Source organism: Cydia amplana, chromosome 26 (assembly GCF_948474715.1).
Source record: "Cydia amplana chromosome 26, ilCydAmpl1.1, whole genome shotgun sequence".
NCBI lineage: Eukaryota > Metazoa > Arthropoda > Insecta > Lepidoptera > Tortricidae > Cydia > Cydia amplana.
The window spans coordinates 2,645,200-2,653,513 of NC_086094.1; the positions used below are offsets into that span (position 1 = coordinate 2,645,200).

At 38.2% G+C, this 8,314-nt stretch overlaps 1 non-coding gene across 1 annotated transcript; it reads left to right on the plus strand.

Moving 5' to 3' along the window:
- The first annotated feature begins 7,623 nt into the window (after positions 1 to 7,623).
- On the plus strand, positions 7,624 to 7,727 carry LOC134660339 (U6 spliceosomal RNA). Its single transcript, XR_010097875.1, has one exon. It is a non-coding gene; the product is annotated as a U6 spliceosomal RNA (small nuclear RNA).
- Positions 7,728 to 8,314: the final 587 nt, after the last annotated feature.

The window sequence follows — 8,314 nt, forward strand, 5'->3', positions numbered from 1 at the left end:
TGTTAAAATGGAAATGGGCTGGCAAGGCTCGGAACCGGTTTTTTCTTCATACAAAAAATACCGGTATTATTTCGTTCTATTTCGTTCTTTGGTTTATTATTTCATTTTTAATGGGACAATCTAATAATACGAAGGTGTTACCTAAATACATGATTCATGCCTACGTAAAGAGCATAAAATAATTAAAAATACTGAGCTATTTTGGGTTTTACAAAAAATCCGGTTCCGAGCCCTGTGGGCTGGACATATGGCAAGAGAAGGTAAAAATAAGTGGGACAGAGAGGTAGTGGAATGGTATCCTAGATATGGAAAGAGGAGAAGAGGGAGACCAATAAGGAGGTGGTCGGATGTCATCAAGAAGCAAGCGGGAGTAAACTGGATTGGGACAGCACAGAATAGAGAGCTGCAGGAGGCCTATGCCAAGAAGGCAGACTAAATAATTAATAAAAAGCAATGACATTAAAAATATATCTATTAAAATTACTTAAGAAAAATGTTAAGTGTATTACAAAATGTGAATTAATTTAAATGTAATATGTAATGAATTTTAATTTTTTGGTCAATAAAGGCTATTCTTATCTTATCTTATCTTATACCCTACTGACCTCCTTTAAAAATCATGTTAAGTACTAACCATTCGTCAATTATATATTATTGTTGTAATAATTATATTCTTTGTTTCATTTGGGTCATAGGTTAGGGTTTTACAATGTGAGTATAAAAGTACAATACCAAAACACTTACAAAACATTACAAAACCATATAAAAATACACACATTATAAAAAGCCTAACCTAGAATGCCGCCGGCAGCGGGGCAGGGCCCAAGCTGGGCGAGGAACCAACATACTATAATTATATTATTGTTATTGTATATATTAGTGTTGTTGTTTATTATTGTTCGTCTGCTTGTGTTTCTGTTTTATTTTTTGAGTTTTGCAATAAAGAGTAAATAGTCTACAAATGTATTGTATTGTATATATATTAAGTACAACACTAAAGCAGCACGCCAGAACTCCTTTCAACACTGAATATAGAACTAAAAGGCGCGAAGATATCATAGTTATTCAAACCGTACAAAGAAAACACGTATTTTCATCTAGATTTTTTATCTTTTTGGGCCCATTTTTGTACAACAGGTTAAATGCAACACTAGACCATAGAGAAATACAGTAAGACAAGAGTGCTCACTCCATACATCAGTTCAGACTATTAATTTCAGTGTCTACGTCTAGCATCGAGTAGCGGAACTATCAGTACTGCTACTTGACAATAGATGTAGCACCGACCAGATCTTAGTCTTATCTCAACAGCATAAGACTTGGTCTTATCTCAACAGCATAAGACTTTCCGGTCGGTGCTACATCTATTGTCAAGTAGCAGTACTGATAGTTCCGCTACTCGATGCTAGATGCTAATAGTCTTTTTGGTACTAAAACTGATGTATGGAGTGAGCACTCTATGTATTTTTTTCTCTATGACTAGACTTATACCCACTTAGCTATGCTCGTTGTAAGAATACTCTACGACGCGCCCTTCAGAAAATTACGTACGATGATACAAAGAACTTTATTCAGGCATTTGTAAACCATTTGTATCTAATATAAATTCTTAGTCTTAGAGCAACCACTGTACTGTACTTTGTATGTCATCTATCATTTTCTTATTTCCTGAGTTTCCAAAACTATTTAACTCAAGATAGTACTGTAAATTAGTAATCATTTTTCACGGCAAGCTCATTAAATCTTATTAAATCACTAAAAAACGCTAAATCAAATAACAAACCTTTACGACATCACGATACAGCAATATTTCATCTGCAGACATGGTAGAAAGATCTTGATCGGTTCTCATGCATGCACGGCATGTGTACTTGCTGTTAAATAAATAAAACTCACTCATTTTTCGGAATTTATGTGACTATTATTTGCAATTTCGCAATCAAAACAAAGACTGCAATGCAGCCATGCATGCAGAAGTGCACTGCAGTTTCTGTATGAAGCTTTTTTTTTTTTAAATAATGCATGACTATGGATACAAGTCCAGTAAACCATTCGTCGTATTAATTAAGCGGTGTCCAGACGGAATGATCAAATCGACCAATTTGTCAGAAATTAAACCAATTTAAGATTTATGGTGATATTTGAGCCCTCTAAGTTAAAAAAATGCTCCAAAAAGAAAATACTAGCGTCACAAATTGGTATTCTTGCGTTCGCACACCATTTTATCGGTAATATCGGTCGGAATTCGGCGAGCCAAATTGGCGTTTGCGTCTGCACGTCCTGATTTATCCGACAATTTAATCAGATTGGTGAAAAATTATCTTTTTGGACTCCAATTTAAAAGTGATAACAGACTATCGCACCGCACCGTGACGTTGGAGCGTCGCACCCATAAAGCCCCCCATTCACACTCCTACACTGTAGTTCGCCTTGCAGGACTACAGAGCAAGAAATATCTCACACACGGTACTGTTTTGCCGTCCAACATCAGTAGTGCTTCGTTTCTCACTAGTGTCGCTCTACCTACTCTTGAAAATGTTACGTGCAATTAAAAAAAAAGAAAATATCTCTTCTGCTATGTATTTTCTTGTTATTGGATAAAAATAAAAAAGAGTGTAGGAAAAGAAACTGCCAAAAATTCACCAGAGAGCGTCATATTTCTTAATTATGTATTGGCAGGCGTGTCTCACTCCGCGATTTCGGCGCTTAGCTAAAAGTACATCCGTTCGGCCCCAATTTTGGGGAAAGCCATAAACCGCGCGTGGCGCTGTCGCCACCTAGCGGCCATATCTGTGCTGATCGTAACAGACGCGTTTTGTTAGAGAGTGAGTCTTCTGTACTTAGTACTATTATTTATTCTGCGAACGATTTTCTTTATAAATTTCAAAAAAATGGCGCGCACTGTTGTCATACGTCAAACACGGCAGTCCGCAACGTAGGGCGTCAACCCACAAACAATCCTGCGCGGTGGATTGCAGCGGTGGGCGGGGCTTGCAGGATTTGTAGGACCCAAGAGGCATCCTAGTTGGGTATTGTAGGACGGCACGTAGACCACGACCCCCATACACAATCCTACATAATGAGGCGGACTACAAGGTAGGAGTGTGAATGGGGGGCTTAACATACACACTATCGCACCGCACCGCGGCCTTGGCATGGACCTTGGTGCGTCGCATCGATTAAGTGAGGGCACAGACTTACTTTATGGTGAGGGCGAGAAACAGATAACTCTTTCTCGCTCTTACTTATGGGTGCGACGCTCCAAGATTCGCGGTGCGGTGCGATAGTGTGTTATTACTATTATTACTTGCACAAATTGGCTGAAAGGACTCGCATCCACGCCATAACTGTTAAGTAAAATAAACTTGCATAAAATGTCAAATTTGACAATGACATAGAGCAGCAACTACTTTTAGCTTTTGGACATTCTTTGCTTTTAGAGCTATGAACCTATGAATAATCTTTGAATACATATTGTACGGATTTCAAATAATATCGTATTTGAACAATGATCCTACCTCTGTTTACGTTAAAGTAAGCAAAGTAGCTGTTCATAGTTGACGATGGAGTCGTCAGTGTTACAAGGCGCAGAGAGTGCCTGCGTGAAGGCTGAGCCCTGTGAGGATGTGTGTATAAAAGAAGAGACCACGTTCGAGGGAGTGTCTGTGAAAGCTGAGCCTTTGCTGGACGATGTGTGTGTAAAAGACGAGTCGGCCGGCGTGAGCGCGGCGGCGGCGTTGTACGCCGATCACGTCAAGAAAGATGAGCTCGTGCTCGGCCCCGTGCTGGTGGAGCGGCGCGGCGTGCGCCAACCAACAGGTCAGTTGTGGGTTCTAACTAACCGTAAATTGCACGAAGCTGTAAAATAATTAGGCCACAGGAAATAGCATTAGAACTAGGGCTCGCGGTCGAGTCCGTGTTTCGTTTACACGTTTCGAATACCCGTTTCCGAATAACACGTACACGGTTTTCTGGCCCGTTCCGCACGTTTAATTAAGAAACGTGTAATTAAGATCCGTTCCCACGGATAAACAGGTATTCGAAGAAACAGATCTTATTTACCCGTGGCTCCGGAGATGTCCTTGACGAGTAGCGAAGGAACGAACCGGCGTAGGTACTTAAGAGCTACAAATGAATAGACAAAAGATTCATCAGGAGTTTCTGTCATATTTAACCTTATTTCGTGGTTCATAGAGTCGAAATTCAATAAACGGTTTCCAAAACCCTTTTCTGAGCAGGTAGTTTTTTCTTACAATGTTGCAATACGAGTAGAAAATTAGAAATACAGTAGGTATACCTACATGCTACTATCAAAATAGTATTTTATATAAGACTTCAAATACTAATACTTTATGGTTTATTATATAACTTGATAGCAATAAATATAAAGTGCTAGTAATAAAAAATAAAAGCAATAAAGAGTATAAAGAGAAGACTGTACGATAAAAACTGGCCATGCATGATCTGGTAGGTATACATACAATATTCTTACCAATTGCACATTATTAAACAGTTCTTATATTTGTAATAATCTGTAGATATAAGTCCTATTAGTATAATTATAATTAAAATTCAATCAATTGTCAATCATATTACTGATATTACCTACAATGTATGTGAGTTTTCTTGAATAGGTATATTTTATCGAAAAAATATTCTGTCAATAAGAAATGTATAATTTTTAATCGTATTATTTTTTAACTTACGTAAGCCAGGCATCTAGGTATTAAGTATTATAGTAAACCATGTAAAAATTGATAAATAATCATGTGTATCTGCCGCTGCATTTGTTACAATTTCTTGTGTAGACGTGTTCACCTTATTACACCGACATAAAGCTTATAATTGGTTGTGGCAGTTCTGATAATGGTTTGGGAACCTACTTGTTTTCGGCGATATCAGACAAAAGGGTATTGGAAAACAACACATTCTAATGAATGGAACACCAGCGGCCGGCATTTATTACCTGAACACTCGTGTGAAAGTGACCCAAGTGAACACGAATGATTACCAATTTTGAGATCTATCTTAATGTTCTTAACATTATAATCGCTAGGTAACCAAGGTAGCATGGGTTTTTAAGGTTCTCGCGTGAAATCCGTTTCGAATGCCGCTTGTGTGTACTTTTTTTTGCGTTGTTGGCAGATTTGTTGTTTTCGCTCAGCAGTAAATTGATAATAATAAGAAATAACCACAAAGTAATTCATACTTATTTTCTTAACTGTTATTTTTAACTTATATAGGTAGTATTTGTCTGCACATCTATTTTTCACGAAACTATATTACTTACACAATTATACATGTATAAAATGTATTTCTTTGATTGAAATATAATTATATTAATTATGTAATTAATAATGAATATGTTAGCTTAAAAAATTAAGGTTTTAATTTAAACTAGGGACGAGTAGGTTTAAAATTAAAAATAGTAGACAATATAGGATGGGGACACCTACTTCGATTAATATATTGTATAGTTGGCTAAATATGTTATATCAACACAGTTACAAATAATTTCAAAAAAATCGTACGGCAAACGAGTTCATCTGAAGTCAACATTCAATATTAGACCTTACATACCCAGACCTAGAGCATTGATTGGGTCAACCTGTTTCGGATCCGTTCGGGCCGGTGTTAAGTACCCGTGTAAACGGAGATACGTATCTGAGAAACGTGTGACTTGGGAACGTTTATTGGATACGTATCCGGATCCCGGCGGTTCCGTGTAAACCGTGTTCTTAGCACCGCCGGGCTTAAGAACACGGGTATTCGTTTCGGCGTGTAACACGGATACCGGGAGCCCTAATTATGGTAGAAGAGCCGGCCGCAAATTTTCTAACCGACTTGATAGTTGACTACACAGTCATTAGCTTTAGTCCGTCAGTAACGTCAGAGAGACTCTGCATTGCTAAGTACATGGTCCGTTAGTCCGTAATGTCCCGGAGATCATACATGCTGATTAGACTTCAAGGCATTAAACACCACAAGTGGTTGCCGTTATAGATAAAATACAGTCGAGGCGTTAACGCCACATGGGCCGCCGTCATATAGATATGTCTCGTCAGACTTGTTCTGGCATTAGCGCCCCCTTTACAGGCTGCCGATATTGAACCATTCTCCTCCTCCATCTCCTCGTTGACCCTATCTAAGTTGTGGGCACATCGAACCAGTTACGGGGACAAACATTATAGAAGTAATTCTCATGGAGGATCTTAGGTATCAAGAGTCATGAAACTAGTAGTGAGACAAATTAGCTACGTTATGAGTTCACGTTACATGGTCATGATATGGAGCAAGCAAATACAAACGAGTGGAGATTAGTCAGTTACAATACAAAGAATAGATATCAAACAAAGCACACTTAAGTCATTTGATATCAGGGCTATCCATACTTAACTTGCAAGAGATGAATCGGTCGCTCCCTCGCTCCACGCGGTGACTCGCGCACTACACTAGTTCACACCACTGACTGTTCCCTAGGGCCGCCGAGGGCAAAATGGTCGAACGACCACCGGATACACCGGAAACTATGTATTTCATTACCCACATATATCGTCAAACAAGAAACACGCGATCGAACGATCCAGAAGCACGCGCCTGTGACGTGTGACAGATGACAGCTGTCATTTAGGGCGCGTTCAGAACTCGGCTAATATAGTGAGATGTAATTAGTATCTGATGCAATCGCGAGTCGGCTATTTGTCTGTTATTTTTCTAAAATTTAGTTTGTTATTAAACAACTGTACCGATATTCGGAACCTAAAGTAATATATTGAGAGTGGCAACACTGTAGTTAGTCGTATTGTCCTTTTCTAGCATATACGTCCATCTCTCTCCCACACCCCCACCACTTCAGGCAGTTGCGTTTGACAATTTTGACAGTTAGAAACAAACGCAAATTACCTCATTGGCTTGCTGTTTTTCCATCTGGAAGGTCGTGAAGCTAAACTGCTGGTGAGTTTTTGAATTTGTACCCCAGTTTAGCTGACTATATTGAAAAACAGCTTCTAACGGCTTTTGCCGTTCGAAATAAATATTTAAATTTAGTTGTCCGTTAAACTATCTAGCAAATAAAAATGATCCGGAATAGTGATGTGCAAGTGTTTTCAAAGGCTGCCTGCGCGCACCGTGGCTATGCCAATGAAAATACTAAAACACATGGTAGAAAACACATCGAGCTGGTAAAGCGTGCACGTGTCACCATTATAATTTAATTTTATTAAGTCTCTTCCGAGTCTTGTTAGTTTAAATCTTTGTGTGTGTATAATAACGGTTGAAATTATATAATACTTAAATGGTGATGTGTGGAGGTATACCCTTTCAAGTGATTTGTGTTTTCGAATACGAATGGATCGGATAGTTAATACGTGTTACGTAGAACCTACGTATTAAGGTAGAGCTTATAGACGTGTAGGTTTTTTATCTGTCCAAGTATCTATCAGCAATTTATCTTTTTATCCCGTTCCGGGTTAATATAATATTGCAAAATTAATTTTTTGGTAATAAACTTGCTGATAAATAACGTGTACCCGAATAGGAGTCGACGATATTTCCGCTCTAAGGGACACAAGGTAACGAACAAACCTACATCGCAAACATTGCATTTATTTTTGTGGAAAGTGAGTACTTCGGCAGTACATAAACTTAAATCTGACTAGACATAGAGAGAGATTAGCATGGCTCTGCGCAAGAATGACATGCGAATTCGTGAAGTATTTCACTCTGTATCTATCAACTTATATCTCTCCAACTAGATCTTTGATTTATGTAGGTAGGTACCTACTTAAATATATAACTTAGCAGGTACTTACAGCTTTAAAGGTTAAGGAAAAGAACTCTTGCATGTAGGTGCTATATGTGCTTGTGTTATTTTGAATTTGAATAACTTGATTATTAATTCTATACGTAACTACATACAAGAGGGTCAATTCTTAAGCCTACTTACCTACCTACATAAATAGTACACTTAAATTAAACGTTTCAAATAAAATCGGAAGCCTGTGACATGGAAGGGCATTAACGATACGGGAATCTTTAGATTGATTCATTGACGAAGACGCATGGTTTGGTTCATATTGTCAAATTATATTAGTTAACTGTAGAGTTAAAGTTTAGTTTTGGCAAATCTGCACGTCACCGTGAATGACACTTTCTAAAAGTGCCTGTTAAAGCCTGCGTAAAGCCTTTCACCTTGTCGAGCAAGGAACCCGCAACTTAGGGAATATTACCCATAAACTCAGGGTATTTGATTTGAATGATACTTATTCTTAAACTTACGTTTGTTATGGTTCCACCTGCTAAGGTGCGCCTAAGA